Source organism: Pholcus phalangioides, unplaced genomic scaffold, assembly GCF_987345545.1.
Source record: "Pholcus phalangioides strain wild (caught in Gottingen) unplaced genomic scaffold, Ppha-v1.0 ptg000017l_1, whole genome shotgun sequence".
NCBI classification, from domain to species: Eukaryota; Metazoa; Arthropoda; class Arachnida; order Araneae; family Pholcidae; genus Pholcus; species Pholcus phalangioides.
Genome location: NW_028301610.1, coordinates 48,175,394 through 48,194,814, shown reverse-complemented (window position 1 = coordinate 48,194,814; position 19,421 = coordinate 48,175,394). Strand labels below are relative to the sequence as shown.

Below are 19,421 nucleotides of genomic sequence, written 5' to 3'. Positions count from 1 at the left end.
GGAGTTTGCTACCAGGGGCTCCTCTAAGACGACCAGCAATGATCCGAATTATGTTTAATGTTTTTATTCTTTTTTTTAGGATGTGATCAACCTGAGGATTCCAAGTAAGTTTCTGGTCAAAGATGACGCCCAAAATCTTGATGTTTTTTACTAATGACCAGAGGGTTCCTATTAATGGCCAGATTACAAGTACCAGTAACATTTTTCTTTGTAAATATACTATATGAACACTTTTCAGTTGACAGAGTAAAACCCCATTTTCCTAACCAATCAGTAATCTTCAACAATGCATTGTTTATATTATTTTCTGAGATTTTCATGTCTTTATTACTACACCATAACAGTATGTCATCTGCATAAACAAATTGATGGATAGAACTTGGTAATTGAGCAAACATATCATTCATATAAAAATTGAAAAGCCATGGTAATAAAACTGATCCTTGAGGAAGGCCTCTGTCAAAATTGATTAGATTTGACTTGTGATTTCTCCAACTAATATAACATTTTTTTTCAGATAAGAAACTTTTCAACCAAGCAATAAATTCACCACAAAAACCTGTGGATTGAAGTTTATATATAAGAGCAGAATATATTATAGAATCGTAGATTTTATGTCTAGAGAAACTTAAATTCCAATCTCTTTAGATTTGAAAGTATTGACAATATTGCACTTTAAATCATTTAACAAATTTTGTGTCCCAGATTTAGATTTAAAAGCATATGTGTTTGAAGGGAACAGTTTATACACTCATGTCCATAAATTAAGGATAATGCCAGCTACGGCAAATAAAGGTTCAGAAACAAAACAAACGCTACTTATTCAAAAAGCCCATTTATTAAACAAAAGATAAAGAACAAAAACGATGGTGTATGTATGATACCATTCATAAAAACTACGATTTTTGCTCCTTGGAGCAATTGTAAAAAATATCTCCTTTACAAAAACTTACTATTACATGGTTGGTATGATGGTTAATGCATTGTATGTCTCCCATGCGATGAAATACAGTCCGTACAACTCCTAGGCATGCTGAGTATCAAATTATCGATCTGATCTTGGGGAAGATCACTCCACTCAGCAAGCAATGCTCTCGGAAGTTCTGGTACACATGTAGGAGGTGGTTGACGTGCTGCAACTCGTCGGCCAAGCATGTCCCACACATGCTCTATCGGATTCAAGTCAGGTGAGAATGCTGGCCATTCCATACGGGTTATATCCTCAGATTCAAGGCAGTTGTTTATGATGTTTGCTGGGTGAGGATGGGTGTTGTCATCCATAAACACAAATTCAGCGCCCATGGCACCCCTAAATAAACGTACATGTTGACTTGTTCCAGAATGATGTCCCGATAAATTTGGGCTTTCATGGTTCCGGTTTGAATATGCAGATCTGTTCTGGAACCCAGTATAATTCCACCCCAAACGAGCAATGCTGCACCACCGTAACGGTGTCGTTCCAATGATGTTGTCTTGGTGGTAACAGGTACCTGGCGTTCTCCATATGAAAGTTGGACGTGAATCAGACTGCAAGCTGAACCTAGACTCGCCGGAAAACATCACACAAGCCCACTGTGACGATGTCCACATTGCATGTTCTCTACTCCAGGCTAATCGCTGCCGACAGTGAGTTGCCGTGAGCGGAACACATCTGACAGGCCTGCGAGCATATAGACCAATATCTCCCAAACATCTGTACACGGTTTGCCTTGAAACTGTGGTACCCGTGGCTGCAGATAGCTGACGAGACAGGTCGGATGCTGTGCTCCGTCTGCTTCTTTTGGCAGTTACTGCCAAATACCGGTCTTCATTTGGCGTTGTAACTCGGGGGCGACCTGTACTGTAACGTCTACTGACATTTCCGTTATCTTGGAATCGTTGCCAAAGCCTAGAGATGACATTTTGGGCAATTCCAAGTTCCTCGGATACTTCTATCTGAGTACGCCCACATTCCAGGCGGCCGATAATTCTACCACATAAAAATCATCCACATGCGTCCTCTGTGTCATAACTATTCACTTATGGCACTGAGCGCCGTACAGAACTCTTGTGAATAATTTCACTTCTTTGCCACCATTCCTTATATACCCCCCTCTTACACTCTCGTCATTGTGACGTACTATCGGCATCATCTGGTGGCTTCCTGAAATTTGCATATCATTCTTGCAGATGTTTGTGATAATTCTACAAGTGAAATTTTTACTTTAGATTTCGATTTCCGTGTGATTCTAAATTATCCTTAATTTATGGACATGAGTGTATTTCAATGATATCCAGTTCAATCTAGATAAAACAATGCGTTCAAAAATCTTCATAATTGTGTTTATGAGAGTAAGTGGTCGATATGATGAAGGGCAAGTAGGTGTCTTGTTGGGTTTGAGAAGAAAGATTATCTTTCCCTGCTTCCAATCTGAAGGAATGGTGCCTGATGACCAAATCTCATTAAGTTCAGAATTGAGGAATTTGAGATGATCATCTGGAATTAATGAATAGGCCTTGCTGTTAATTGAATCAGAACCTGGAGTTGTATGTGGTGATTTAATAATTGCTGTCTTCAATTCCGAAATTTGTATTGGAGAATTCATATTTGTGGCAAAGTTTTGACAAGGGCCACAAAAAAAAATCAAAGTCTTTATGGATATAAGGTTTGATGAGGGTTTGCTGTGTAAGAGTTCAATTTGTTTATAAGGATCACTGATGACTGTATTGTTATGATAGAATAACAAATTATCATCTTCATATACTTTGGAGTGAATAACTTTCAGTCTTCTTAAAATATTAAAATTTTTTGGATAGGCTGCATGTTTATAGAGTTGATCTTCAAATGATTTATTTCTTTGATTTGTCAGAGTTCTTTTAAAAATAGCTGAGTTTTTCTTATAATTAGTATACTCTGGCATACCTGACATGGACATCTCCTATATTTTCGAAATGATCTTTTCTTTGCTATTAGCAGCATACGTAGATTAGCATCAAAGTAGTCATTGTATTTGAAATGATGACGATTTGAAGATCTTTGAGCTTCCATGTGTTTATTTTTAACAAAATTAAAGTAAGTAATATTTTCATCATAGTTATTCAGACTGTCATTAAATGTTCTCCAACTAGTATATTTATAAATACTGGATGTAGATCTTGCTTGAGTTTTCAATTCTAATGTTATTGGAATATGGTCATACAGAGAGTTGCCACATGACCAAGTAATATTTCCAATTACAAAAACTTAAATCAATTGAGTTGGAAGATTGTGAAGAGTAATGAGTTGGAGCAAGCAGTTGAATTAGCCTAATAGAATTCTGAAGATACCAATTATAAAGCTGACGACCAGCATTATCAGTTCTGGATGAGCCCCATGCAGGATGTGAGCTATTAAAATCACCCAAAATAACAAAAGGTGGAGATATTTGATCAAAAGTCACATTCATGACGTTAATAATATTTGAAGAATCTGCTATATACACTGCTGGCCACCGTAAATGCAACACCCTGAAGGAAGCATGCAAATAATATGAAATTTACAACATGCATTAGCGGAGGCGAGATATGCAAATGATTAGAGTTTCAGCGCAGACGCACATCACGCGCGCCTGTGGCGCCACTTCAAAGCGCTATTTAAGGCTTGAAGATTTCGACGATTTGAAGTACAGCAATTGTGTTTTTCTTGTGGTTTTTTCAAAAAAACGATCAATTATGCCTCGTAGAAAACAGCAATCATCTTTTGATCAAGTATCCGAGTTCGACAGAGGAAGGATAGTGGCCTACCGAGATTGTGGATTATCTTTCAGGGAAATCGGTAGTCGTGTTGGACGAAACCAAACAACTGTAATGCGGATATGTGATCGTTGGATGCAGGAGGGTACGACGGACCGACGTGTTCGATCGCATCCACCTCAGTGCACCACTTCACGTGATGACAGGCGTATTGTGCGTATGGCAGTGACGGATCGCTCAGCCACATCACGAACCATAGCACAGCACATTCAGTCTGAACCGCATCATCCAGTGTCTGCGCGTACCATTCGACGCTGTTTACAGCAGAGTGGTCTGTCCGCAAGACGTCCATTGCTTCGTCTACCCTTGACGCAGAACCACAGACGTCTCCGCCGCCAATGGTGCGATGAAAGAAGGATGTGGACGGCACAATGGAATGAAATTGTCTTTACTGACGAGTCACGCTTCTGTCTGCAACACCACGATGGTCGGATTCGAGTCTGGAGACACCGTGGGGGGGGGGGGGGATGCTGAACAGCTGCGTTATGCACCGCCACACTGGTCCTGCACCGGGTATTATGGTATGGGGCGGTATTGGATATCACTCTCGCACTCCTCTAGTACGCATTGCCGGTACTTTAAAAACCCAGCGCTACATCTCCGAGGTGTTGGAGCCAGTTGTCCTTCCTTACCTTCAGGGCTTGCCCACAGCCATATTTCAACAGGATAATGTGCGACCACACGTGGCACGCATTGTCCAAAGGTTCTTCGTCAATCGCCAGATTGAATTGCTTCCCTGGCCAGCTCGCTCTCCGGATCTTTCGCCGATAGAAAACATGTGGCCCATGGTTGCTCAACGATTGACCCAGATTACATCCCCAGCTGCCACACCAGATCAACTTTGGCAACGCGTGGAAGCTGCTTGGTCTGCTGTACCCCAAGAACACATCCAAAGTCTCTTTGAATCAATGCCGAGGTGTGTGGCAGCGGTGATCTCCAACAATGGCGGCTACTCTGGCTACTGATTTTGGCAGGAACCACACTTCACAGAAGTCTATAAATTTAATCATTTGATGCTTGGTCAACATGTTATCTACAAAATAAATATTGTTGCGATATCTCTTGTCTTTCTTGGTGTTGCAATTTGGGTGGCTAGCAGTGTATAAGTTTAAAATGGTGAAATGAAAATTCTGCAAATAAATTTTGATAATAAGAGCTTCAACACCAGATGAGTTATATTTGAAAAGAATGTTTGATGGAAACTTATTTCTGATAGTAGTGGTAGAGAAGGTGTGTTAATGGCTAAGTCTATCACATCTGTATATTTGGAAATTAGGAAATAATATAATTGTTCAGCGAAACCGTACTTCAGCGGAATCGAACGCACGTCCTTTCACTTTCCGGGTGAACGCACTAGGGACCGTACATGGACGGCCGGACCAGACTCGGGCCATGCTCACAACTGCTGACACTGCCACCAGATGGCGACTTATACAAAGATGACGTTACTCTCCGCTACTGCCTTGTACTGAAGCATTTGTTACTCATGGAAAGTCGTTCTATAAATCTTTGTGGCTTAAAGATCTGATACTATAATTCAAGTTCAATGGGCACAGATGTCCCTAGTGCAATAACAATAATAGTTGGTGTCTGAATTTGGTTTCGTAGAATATGGCGGATATTCAAAGGGTAAAAACCATTTAGAATTAACTCATTAACAATTTCATCTAATGGAATTTCAACTGGAATATTCCTCACAATATATTTTGAAGATAGTGTATCAGTTAGAAGTGAGTTAACAACTGGAATGTCAAGGATAGTTTTGATGTTAAGTAGCTCCTTCACCACCAATGCATAATTAGTAGTAACAAAAAGATCACTGCTCTTGGCTACCCTTATTTCAGTAATTTGATCTGAATTGAGATCATTAGGTCTGGATGTTGGAATTCTGGTATTTCCGTGATATTTCACAGTGAAGCTAGTGATGTCTGTTGAAAAATCTATTATTTCATGATCAGAATAATTAGACGACCATACAGGGAAATTAATACCTTGACCTTGGTTTGCATTACTATTCCCTTCTTGAGGCTCCATTAAACTTGCCACCATTATCGCCAGAGCTATGGTGGTTTCAATTTACGCCGCTATATAAATAACTGAAGACAACTTGAAATTAAGTATTCAATATGGGTATGAAGTTAGAAAACCGTGGCCTCGGGAAACGCCTTCCGACGTTGTTTGATAACAACTAACCCAACGCTGGTACCACTAATGTTAGACACAATGGATCTGTCTTTCACTCTATATTCCTTAACTTGATAATTGTTAGGGAAAAAAAACGAATTCACAAAACAAAAAGAATTCTATCACGAAGAGCAAACACAACACGTCCGTTCATGAACTCACCTTGAGTCCTACCACCAAGCTACATCCCGGGCAAAAGAAATATGTCTCTCCCCTAAAATAATTGGTTGGTGCCTCTTTCTCTTGATTTTCCAAGCCCTGCTAATTATGAGTATTTAGATTCATTTGCAATCCCAGTTCTCAAAATTGTAAAATGTGATGTATAAGATATAAATTCTAAGACGATTATGAAATTTTATATCAGTTGCTGAAAATTTACAGTTGACATAACTATTTTGTAGAACAGTTACCAAGAATATTTAAATTGTAAAGGTAAGTTTACACCAGTGTTTCTTCAAAGTGTGTGTCACAGCTTCTGAGGGTGTCACCAACCTTTATCAGGGGCGTTGTGGCAAGCTGGAGATTTATTTGTGCGCCTAATGTATGCTTTTTTTTATTGTTTATATTATTAATGTTTTTTCCTATGAGAAAATATTTTGGGGAGCCGTAGATGAATCATGAATTGGGTAAGAGGTGACAAAAGTTTAAGAACCACTGGTCTACGCCATTGATTCTGAACCTGTGGTGACTGCCACTGACAATGCCATGTTGGAAATCACAGCATCAAAAACTCTCTCTATGTTCAGCTATGATTTATGTCAATTTTGCTTTAATTTAGCAAATGTGGGAAACACGCTTTTAAAAAGGTAAGCCATGAAGAGGGAAGCACGATTAAAATTGCTACGGGAAGTTTGGTTACAAATACTGAAAGGTTCATGCCCGGACTTAAGCAGGTGCGAAAGGTGTGGTCACACTGGACCACAAAATTTAGGGGGGGGGGCGCAATTTTTCTAAAAGAGCCCCTTTTTTTCTGGAATAGGAAATACAGTAAAACCTCGATAAGTCGTCACCTCAAGTTATCGAAAAATAATGACGGCTTAAGCGGAGTGACGACTTAAGAGGAGTTCCGTCAGTTTTAATGTGCAATGTTATGAAAATCGTATAAATTTAAAGTAATATGGCATTTATTAAAGTATGAATCAAAAATATTAATAAAATTTATAGATTGCGAAAGAAAAAATAATAGAAATTTTTTTGTCTTTTTTTATCTCTTATTACTTCAATTATTGTGGTGAAATGTACTGTACACTTTGATTTTAAACTAGTAATTTTTAATTTATAGACTAACAGAGCAACTCAAGCTTTGAATTTGAATAAGTAGCTTTTCTTAATAACAGAACTCTCTATTGCACATTAATTTTACATATACATCAAATTTAATTTTAGTATTTGAATTCTTCATCAGTAGTTCATGATGCAACTACAAAGCAATCTCGAACACTTTTGACTTGGTGGAGGGGCTCTGGGCAGGGAAAAGTAAACAGAAGATCTCAACTTGGGAAAGAATGAATTTTTTCAACAAAGATATTTTGTTTAAATTTCAAACCCTAGAGTCCATGCTTTTTATGATTATTTATTATCCGTGCCTGTTGCACTTTAACTTGAACTTGATTCTTTGATTTACGTAATCTTTGACATATCAATAAATTTTGGTTTTGTCTCAGATGCCCTGCAATGCATCTCATAGAATTTTTTTTCTTTTGATGAAATTTACTTTCTTTGATGATATACTGACCAAACAAAAGGTAATCAAAGAAATGGAATATTTGTAAAAATTTTAATTGAATTAACGATGACAGCTACTTTTCAGGGTTTATCTCAATGTAATGTCACATTCAATTGGTCATATATATCGTATATGCTTGTGTATAAGCCAAGTTTTTTTGTGGAAAAATTTGTTCCTCAAGTGGGGGGTCGGCTTATACTCGGGTCAGTTTTTGATGAGAAAATATCGACCCCTGCAGTCAGTAGTCATTTTTGTAGCAGTGTTTGAGAAACCGGTATTATTGGTATGGGATATGTTCAAACCCCACAGAACCGATTATGTTAAAGCCGAGGCAAAGAAATCGAAAACATCATTGGCTTTAATACCAGGTGGGCTAACGTCGATTGTACAGCCTTTAGATGTGAGCATCAACAAGGCTCTCAAAGACTATTTGATGAATTTGTGGATTGAATGGATGAGTTCCTATGATAAAGAAACTATAAAAAGTGGTGCCTTGAAAAAACTTGACATTGGCCTAGTGTGCCAATGGGTACATGCGGCGTGGAATTCTGTTTCCACCGATTCTTCAAAAGTGTTACAGCAATGCAATGGACGGAACTGAAGATGATATCCTCTTTGAAAGTGACAATGGCGATGACAGCCCAGATGAGGATAAAAACGAAGATGCCGCTCCCCCATGATGATCTGATGGATTACGATGAGCTTGGAGACTCAGAGAAAACAGATTAAAAAGTTTGAATCATTTTGTATTGTAAATTTCTGTAAGCTATTCATTTTCATTAAAATATAAGAATTTTTTTCTCTAAAATGCACAGGTTTTTTGGGGTTGGCTTGTACACGAGTATATATGGTAATTGAATTTTTACGCTTCTCATAAATTACATGTGTTATATCATAGAATTCTATAAACACATTTGAAAAAAAAACCGCATACGTACATACACGGTTGTATCTGCTTATAACGAAGTTGGAATAAACAGCGAATGTGTTCGTTATAAGCGAACTTCATTATATCCATACCAGCTTGAAAAATGATGCGAATTAGCAAATAGCCCATTTTGCATGAACAATGTGCATTTTTCAGTAATCTGAACATTCTTAAAATGAATAGATTAAAATAATGTATTTCAATAAAGATTAAAAATGTAATTAATGATATAATGTTCCATGAAAATAAATATGCGCAGATTATTATTTTTTCTTGATATGATTGTAAATGTCCAACATTTTGTGTTTAAATCATTTTTGCCAAATAAGCATGCAAAATATAATGCCTTTTCTTTTAGTAAGTGTGTAAACACCAAAAAATTTTTTGTCTCATTTTTTTTTTATTCATTCAAAGAGAATGAAAGAATTATACAAAATGAATTATATTATCAAATTCAGACCACAATCATCCCATTCTTTTTTGCATGCATTGTATGTATTACTAAAGCTACTATATAAATCGAGTAGCTTTGTGTATCAAAGTATACTAAATACAGCAGTTCTCAGGATTTTCTCGAGAATGGGAAAGGGAGTCAAATTTTTTCTTCTGAAGGAGGGATGACGTTTTTCCTGAAAAATAACGCTATAATCTCGGCCAGTGCTTGAACCCCAAACCCCCTTCTCCCCTTTTCATACGCCAATAAAACACACTGTATTTAGGGGGGGGGATCGTTTCATGCCTTGGACGCTGCTCAGAAAACATGCCAATTTCGATATTTTTGACAAACCGATATCTATGATTTTGTTTTTCTTTCAAATTTCACAAAAAAAAAAGAAAATTCTTGCATAATAAAAGAAATTAAGATGTCAGATAAAACAGATTTTGCTTTCAAAGACAAATTAAACATGTAGCACAATGTTTCAAAAAGGCCACATCATACGTTTTAAAATAAAGGAAATCAGGGTTTTGACGTACACACCGTATGAGCTATTTTTTTTTATTTAGTTCCTTTGGTGGGGTACAATTCACATGAACTATTATTGCTTTTAGAAGAGAAAAAAAGTCTTCCTGATATCTTGCAATCATCTTCTCAGTTAAATATAATTTAATGAATTTTTTTTCAGGAAAAAAAAACTTTTTGGTGTTGTTAAATTTATGTTTTAAACAAGTAAAAGTTTCCTATCACAGGCTAAACAACCTGTTACAAATTATTGAAAAGAAAATTTAACAAACTTTTGACATCGTAGCCACACTAAATTTCCCCAAAAGTCGCATACATATGTAACCCGAGAAGCTTTTCATGATTTCATAATAACCTTATCCAGAAATTTTGGCATTAGTGTCCAAGCCCGAATTTGGCGAGTTCCTGAACTGGCCAGCCCACACTAATTGAATTTCGGGATTTTGCCGGCCACTATCAATCTCCAAGATATCGATATTCTGATTCCTTTGATCATTAGAGTTACTGTCGCTAATCATAATTATAAATGTTCACAATTATCACAAAACAATACGCCAACGAGGCGATGAGCCTAAATCATAGGAATCGATACATAGGGGCCAGCTAAAGCACGAAATTCAGACATTGGCCGGGCAAACTGTCCAATTTCGGGCTCCGCCACTAATTTATGTGTATATATATGCAGACCAAAAAAGAAATATCGTTGTATATTGGTTATCGTTATATCGAGAGGTAGCAATTTAACATTAGAGTATTGACATTCCACACAAAACTTGAAAAAATATTGTTGTTCAAGGATTTATCGTATTATCGATTACACTAGTCTGCATGATATCAGATGATTGAAAACTAATAACTGTCCTTAGCTCACTTTTTTATGCTGATTGCAGAACTGTTCTTAGTTTTTTTCTTTCATGTACAGTTCTTTCTCAATTCGACCAGAGTTGATTTTGAAGATTCATCGCTAAGAGCATTATGTGTTTGTCACACATAACGTAAGTGCACTTTTGGAAATACTTGCTAACTTATCGAACCACTTTTAGAATACAGTCTGATTGGTGAGAATTAATTGGCAGACTCTCATTTCCACAAGTTGTTCTCAGTTTTTGTCTTGTTTTACAATGTCTACACGCAAGTGTGTGAACAATCCAAATGTTTTCTGTTACATTTGCGGAAATTTTGTAGTGCGTAAACAAAGGATGGATATAACAGACTTTGTGAAGAAAGCTTACTATGCTTATTTTAAAATAAAACTAGGTGATCAGGATAAGGCATGGGCACCAAAGAAAGCTTGCAGCTATTGTGTTGAAAGATTAAGGTTATGGACAAAAGGAAAGAAAACGTGCATGCCATTTTCAATTCCTATGGTGTGGAGGGAGCCTAAAGACCACCTTAATGACTGTTACTTCTGCTTAATTAATGTACAGGGGTGCAATGTAAAAAATAAGAACAAAATTGTGTATCTAAGCATTCCTTTGGCCATTAGGCCAGTTCCACATGGACAAGAATTGCCTGCCCCTGTTCCTCCAGCTGCTTTACAGAACGTGGCAGAGGATGTTGAATGTGAGCATGCTGCAATCTCCGAAGATGATAGTTATGATGTCTATGAGCCTGAAGATGACATAATTCACAACGGTTCTACCAGAGGTGAACTTAATGATCTAGTACGTGATCAGAACTATTTGGCTCCCGGCTTAAAAGCAAGAATCTTCTGGCACCAGGAACACATTTTTCTTGGTACAGACACATAGAAAAAGAACTACTTCCTTTATTCTCAAAGAAAGATTCATTGGTTTACTGCAATAACACTAACAAGTTGATGCACATCTATGGTGTTGAACATGATCCTACTGAGTGGTGACTTTTTATTGACTCCTCCGAGAGGAGTCTCAAAGGTGTGTTAATGCATAATGGGAATGTGTATGGGTCCATTCCTGTGGCCCATTCAGTTCAAATGAGAGAGACATTCGAGAACATGAAGGAACTGTTAAGAAATATTCAGTATGCGTTACACAAATGGCTCATCTATGATGACTTCAAAGTTATAGGAATACTATTAGGACAACAAGCTGGGTACACAAAAATGCCCCGATTTCTATGTGAGTGGGACAGTCGGGCAAAGCAAAAGCATTGGATTGTGAGAGTTTGGTCAGAGCGGAGAAATTTTTGTTCCTGGGATTGAAAATATCCTGCCCGAACCAATCGTAGACCCCCAAAAAATCACACTTATTGTTGGATGTTGAAGAGGGACAGAATTGATGACGACGGATCTGCAAGAAAGTTAGCTATTAAAGAATAGTCATGAAATTATTAGGACAGTTCTTTACAGTATTTTTAAAGTGTGTAACTAAATACTTTGTATGAAATGGTGATTGATTTTTGATTACATTAATTAAAATATTGAAAACATGACTTCTTATTTTTTGTAAAAACCTGAAACTCATTTCTGGAATCAGCATCAAAAATTGATTCAAGAACACTGACTTTTAAGAAATCATCTGACAAAAAGTTTAAAAATGCAGACTAGTGTTATCATTGTAGCGAGGTTTCACTGTATATAAAAAAAATTGTAATATAAAATTAAAACATGTAAAACAAAATACAGCTATTGTGTGAAACTAAACAAATAGTATGAAATATTATGCAAGCCACAAGTTAAATTTATGTAACTTGTTAAAAAAAATTTTTTCAATTTTACCTTACAGCCAATAAACTTTTGATTTTAGTAGATTGCATGTATTTATTTGCTTGTTTATATACAGTGAAATCTTGCTACAATGATTTTACTCGATACAACTATAAAATCCTCTACAACGATATTTTTTCTGTTTTATTTAACAATGCCTATAGCCTAATATTAAACTGCTGCCTCTCTATATAATGATAATCCCTCTACAACGATATGTTTCGTGGTCTCCAGAATATTGTTATAGAGATTTCACTGAATTTAAAATTTAAAAAAACCAATATGTTTCAGAAGAATTTTGACGTACAGCTTCGCCTGTTGTGAATATAAGTGGGGAAGAAACGAAGATAGTGTTTTTTTTTCTCTCTCTCCCAAATCCAATTCTAACAATCTTGCATTTTTACTTTCAAGATACCAGTAAAAAAAACATGCCTTGTACTATACAGACAGTATTTATTGTGATGGTCTAGAACCAATTCATTGTAACTGTTCAACCAAGCACTTCATTCATTTGAACGAGCTTTTACAACGTGATAATTAAGAAGGCGTGAGGATTAGGAGGTGTTTAAGGTGTCAAAGTACAATAGGTCAAGGAGGAAAGGAACAGGTCTTCCATGCCCCATATATTTGTCACCACCGCTCAAGGATTGAAAAGAGTATGACCCATATATTCGTCATTCCCACTTGATTGGTTAAAAAAATAGTCACGCAATTGCCAGTTTCAAACTGCTGATTTGGAGGACAGATGTATGAGTACTACCATAATCCTGAATCATTAGTCATATAGAGATCATATTAATCAGCCGAATAGTTAGGATAATATATCATACAGCAGTAAACATTCAAGTGCAACATACCTCACTCATGAGTGGAGATACGGGGGGGGGCATTTCCCCCCAACGTCAAAGGTGAAGTTGACTGATCTAATGTATATATGCATATATGAATTGACATCGTGTGTCCCCCCCCCCCAGACTTCCAAGTCTATCTCCGCCTATGACCTCACTATGCAATGCACTGCAATTACACAATACACTATGATACACAAAGAAATACAATGCACTTCACTCATAGGTGGAGATAGACTTGGAAGTCTGGGGGGCACGGTCATGATGTCAATTCATATATACATTTATGCATTAGATCAGTTGACTCCACCTTTAATGCCCCCCCCCCCCCGTATCTCCGCCCCAATGACTTCACTACACAAAACTCAGAGATATGCAATATAGGGAACACTGCATGATAAGCCTCGCTATCTAATGCACCATAATAAATAGTGCCTGCTCAATCCACTATGATCCGCAATACACCTCCCAACAGAATGAAACCTCAATGCACAATCAAACACGGTGTTCACCAGAACATGATACACCAAAATATGTACTGTGATTCAGTGCTTGATTCATTCAATCGTCACACTTCACTCGTAGTTAGAAAAACTCGTGGAAGATGGCTGCACTACACATATCAAGTATTACACAGAAATAAACTTGACGCCAGGTTTCACTACATGTACACGGACATTCCAACATGCACCAATTCGTTAGAGGAATATAGACGAGGTGCATGTCTGGTTTAGTAGTAGTAGTGCCTGATTCACAGTATATGAGACTGGTATGTATATATAAATATACACAGTATGTATGAATGGTTCATGTACCTGATTCACAACAATAAACAATGCTGTTTCATGCACCTCAATGAGCAAGACAATAGGCACAGCAATATAGTTCAATTTGCAGTTCACCACAATATTGTACTTGTCGAGTTTGTGATTTTTTATTATAGAGTAGATATATCCTAATTTGAATGAAATTTAACTAGGGTTAAAATAACAGCAAAAATGTGGATAGTTTTTTACTTTTTATTGTTGACTTTTCAGTAATTTTATTCTCTTGCCTTAACAAAATGAGAAGTTTTTATTGTCAATTTAGTTATTTTTTTGCTCACGAAGCCATTATAGTCTATTGCTTATAAAATGCAACTAATTCTTAGCAGAGACTTGTTTTTGTTGCTTTTAATTTTACTTTACTTTTATATTTTAGGTAAATTTTTTTGCAAGGAGTAGGGGAAAAATAATTAAGACATCAGACATCCAGTGGAATCTCCCACCGACCGAAAGCATCTGATAACGAAAAAAAGATCTCCACAACATTAAAAGAAATTTTGGACTGATGCTGCCAAATAGTGCATCTGTTTTAGCAAACGATGAAGCCAGTGTCTGCTTGGGTGGAAAGAATGAAAAGTGAAGAAAGGAATTCAGTGCTTTTTTTTTCAAAAGACAAGATGAAGAACACCTTATTATTTCAAAAAAAGACTTCATGCTTGTCATTGTGACTAATCAAAAAAGTATGTTTATAGTGTTTTGGTGGAGATCGTGTGTGTGTGTGTAGACTCTACCCATGGTATATCTGGATATGGGTTCGAACTTGTCACCTTACTTGTGACTGACGAGTATGCAGGGCCACAACTAGGGGGAGCAGGCAGGTCTCGTGCCCCAGGCACTGGACTAGAGGGGGTGCAAATTTTATTCTCAAACCTCTCCTTCAACATTACAAGAGAGCGCCAAAATGCACACTTGCCCCAGTTGACCAAACCATCTAGTTGCGGCCCTGCGAGTATGAAGAAGGCATGCCTGTTGCCTTCTGCATCTCGTCAACAGTAGACACTGAAACTCTGGTGCATTTTTTTAACTGCGTAAAGGCACTTTACCAAATAATGTGTTATCTCACATATTCATGAGTGATGATACAGTGATGTACAAGAATGCCTGGATAAGTGTATTTGGTTCATGTGAGCCAAGTATTTGTCATGTGCTTGGCATGTGGATTGAGTGTGGAGAAAACATCTTTTGTCTCTCAAAAGAGATACAAGCAGATGTGCATTAAACTTTAAAAGCAATAATGTATCAGTTGGATGAAAGTAAATTTAATGAAATGTCCAAAAACTTTTGAGAAATGCTTGAAGATGATGCTGCCACAAAAGAATTTTATTTTTTAAAGAGCATTATCTGAAAAGATCAGAGATTAATACAAACATGCATCTCGAAAGCTTCCACCAGCAACTTAATAATAATAACCAACAACAAGTAAATGAGAAAATCAGTGGCAAGCGAAAGCTTGAATATGTTACAGACGTAGTGATCTCAAAGGGTAAAGTCTGGTCTTAAATAAACGAAACAAACAAAATGAGTGTGTGAGTGAGTGGCGGATTAAATGAGTTACAGAATGAGTGAATGAGCGACCACTATACACTTTCACTCACTTGCTTATTGAATTAATCACTTTTTCATTCGCTCACTCTCCTGAGAGAATTTGTTCTCTTACTCGCTCACTCATCTTGACTTGCTCATTCACTCACTCCCGTGTTACTTTTCACTGACTTGGTAACTTATTTGCTCAATCTTGTTCAATTTCTTGCTCGCTCACCCATATGCTCACTCGTTTTCTCACTCTGCCACTCACTTGCTCATTATTTCACTCCTGCACTCACTTTCTCACTCCAATGCTCACTAACTTGCACATTCACTCACTCTTGTGCTCACTGATTTCCTCACTGTTTCTGTGCCCACTTGCTCAGTGATCCGCTAACTAATTTGCTCAATCACCCACTCACTCTTGCGCTCACTCTCTCCTTGACTTGCACATTCACTCACTTCTCTGCTCACTTGTTCACTCACTCATATACACACTGATGATTTGCTCATTAATTCACTCATTTTCTCACTTGCTCACTGATTTGTTCATTCACTCACTCTTTTGGTTACTTGTTCACTGATTCATTCATTCACTTATTCCTATGCACACTTCCTCACTGGCTTGCTAATTCCTTCACTTCTAAACTCTTTTGCTCATTGTTCCTATGCTCACTCCTATGCTCATTTGCTGAATCACCACTCTTATGCTCACCTGGTCATTTATTTACTCTTTCATTCCTTCAATCTCTTGCTCACTCGTTTGCTAACTGATACACTCTCTGCTCATTCACTCATTGCTATACTCACTTTCTCACTGATTTTTTCATTCACTCACTTCTGTGCTCACGCTAGTTTTTTTGTTCTTGGTTTTTTTTTTCAGTCTCACTGACGCTGAGTGCGTGAGGGGCACTTTAGCCCAGGATGATAAGATACTCACCTAAAGTGCCAAAGGATGCTCAGGGGTGTCGCGAGTTCAATACTCAGTTTGTCCTCATCAGAAAATGTTCCTGACATAGGGGTACAACAGAAACGCCAACATAACCACAGAAAAAAGATTGCTACCACATTGAGTTCCACTCCGAGGGATTAGCGCACCAACCTGTAGGTGAGTAAAAAAGAGGCTGCTGTTCGGAATCGGCATTAAATTATAGGTCGCTGTCCTGGCCATTTTATGAGAAATTTAAACTGGTGGGGCACTTGAAGCGAAGTAAGATCAGTGTGTTTGTACAAATGACACAGCAGGTGAAAATTTTAATTTTAATAATAAAATTAATAAATTATTAATTAAAGTATTGACTAATAAAATTATTATTAAACTCATGAATTAATTATAACTCTCTCTCTCTGTGTTAATGAATAACATATGCAAAACAGGGAGGGCGGCAATGTACAAACTTGAAAAAAAAAAGCATAGCAAGAAATCGATCAGAAGTTTACAGAGCGAGCTGCAATCAAAAATGATGCACAATGGGAATAATGACACATTGTGTTCGCATTGATTCAAAACAATATAAAAAACATATGCGATATAGAAAATTATTGCATGTACAAAAGGATGCAAGGTGAAATTGTATGGCACACGCAGAACAGGAGTATATAACATTTGCAAAAATAGATAAATGAAGGTACACAAAAAATGCACTAAATAGGCAAAAACAAGAGTGTGCGGCATGATCAGAAAGAGTTGTGTGATGCTGGCATTGATTCGAAACAATATAAAAAATATATGCGAAGTAGAAAATTATTGCAAGTGCAAAAGGAAGCAAGATGACATTGTATAGCGTGATAAAATTATAATTTTTTTCAAAAAAGAGATTCATCTCTTCATCGAAAGCAACTAGAAACAAGACTTGAACAACCAGAATTAATTTTAAATCATTATTTCGATGGCCATACATCTCGTATTTCATGGAATATTTCTGTATTTTCATGCGATTTAATAATAGATTACTAGTATACAAGAAATTTTTTGCAAAGGACAAACAACTAGAAGAGGTTTTTTTTCCATCCAAATGGCCAAGAAAAAGATCTGATCTAGTTGGAAAATAACTAACTTGTCAACACTGTTCTAGCTTGAGCAGGGACTAAAGAACCACATGTAAAACCCTGAAACTTTAGAATGGAAAATAACAAGAAAAAATTCTACCTTTTTTCCTATGTTAAAATGTAGATGTTGATTTCTATCCTTTTTCAACGATAACAAGAAAACAATCAAAAAAGAACACAACAAGAGATGAAAAACAGATATTAAATTTAAAATCTGAACAAAAAGTAATTTTACACAAGTCCGCATTTGCGAATAATATATTCTCAACATTAAATTCCCGGTTATAATCATCTCAAATTTCATCTTACATAATACAGTTTCTCCAAAAAAGGCATTGACATATCATACCCCAGGTCTTTGATTGGTATTTTTTATGGTTTGTTATTACTGTATGGCCCCGCTTGAGAGTGGCCATTGGCTAGCTTCATCACAAAGAGATACTGTCACCACTACATACCCAAAGACAGACGCCATGCCAATCTCCCCTTCCTCCACCTCTCTAATTTTTACAAGCATTTTAAATTCAATAGTAACGGAATCACTCTTCAAGTATTGTATACTCACATAGTGGGGTTCAGTATACACAAAAACACTCATAAAACCACAATACAGTGGAACACTCGTTAATACGACTCTTTTACTCATTAATTCATTCCTATACATATATTAATGTCAAAATATTTAATTTATTAGACACCAACATGAATTACACAGCGTTTCCATTTCAACTGGAACCCCAAAACTCGGTAAAAATTTCATTTCTGTCAATTAGGATTTCGATTTTTTTTTTCTCTGGGTAGCAAAAGACATCATTGAAATGAATATTTTTACGAATATTATCACCAGAAAAGCCATAATTTTTAGTATGATTGTAAACGGATACATAAACATCCAGCAAACTGATGACCCCTTTAAAGTGGGCTCTAAAATGATTTGTTTATTGTAAGTTTTTGTGAATTACGGAAACGCGGTGAGCCATAAACAAAATATCCAGTAGAATTTCCTTTGGTTGTGGTATCTTGCTTGTTAGCTGGCTGCGTGGAATCATCTTTTCTTAATTACTGAAAAAAATAAAAGCCCCCCCCCCTCCTCTCTTGAACGTAAAATGAAAATTTTGACCAAAACATCTGTATCTATGAGAGAGTGAAACTTTTGAATAATTAAATAAAATTAAATATGCTGAGTTACTTTTGGAGATGGATGAAAAATAAATCTGTAAATATATAAACAGTATTAAGGAAACAGTTATTTTCCGGATATTTTGCTGACGTGAACTTGGAAAGAAAAGTCATCGCGTCTCTGCCGGGACTCAAATCCAGGCCCTCTTGCATACCGGGCCTACCTTATGCAAGAGGGCCTGGGTTCGAGTTCCGGCAGAGACGTGATGACTTTTCTTTCCGAGTTCACTGTTTCCTTGATATCTCGGGCTGAGAAAAACCATCTATAAACAGTATTGTTTGCAGAAAATCTTACAAATTTGTTTTTAATTTTCATTTTTTTGTCATTTGTAAAATAATCATAGGAATCCTGAAGAGAGAGATTAAAGTAAAGAAGCAAAGTCATCATTGGATTAAATTTATTAAAAAACCATTATCTCATGACTTTATTTGTTTTCTTCATATTCAGATTATTTTTAAGCATAATCCGAAAGTTAAATAAAAACCATGACTTGATTTGGTCTCTCGAATGTTGTATAAACAGAGTTCTCTCTCCTCACTGTATTTCTTTCTTTCTTAATTCCCCTCTCTTCGGATCTGAAGACCATCCAATGTCCAAATTTTAATGGTTTTGTGCTACTACACTATGTTTACCTATCTATATTGCTCTAAAATAGAATGTTTTAACCCCGACATGTGATAAGTAAATACCCAGTAACTTTAGATCCTTTCTACTCCCAGTGTTATATTACAACCATTTTC

General features: G+C 36.7%; 1 long non-coding RNA gene across 1 annotated transcript; it reads left to right on the top strand.

Annotated features, from left to right (window-relative positions):
- Positions 1–14,307: 14,307 nt before the first annotated feature.
- Positions 14,308–19,085, top strand: LOC149074032 (uncharacterized). Its single transcript, XR_016194390.1, has 3 exons — positions 14,308–14,608; positions 16,336–16,560; positions 19,025–19,085. It is a non-coding gene; the product is annotated as an uncharacterized LOC149074032 (long non-coding RNA).
- The last annotated feature ends 336 nt before the right edge of the window (positions 19,086–19,421 follow it).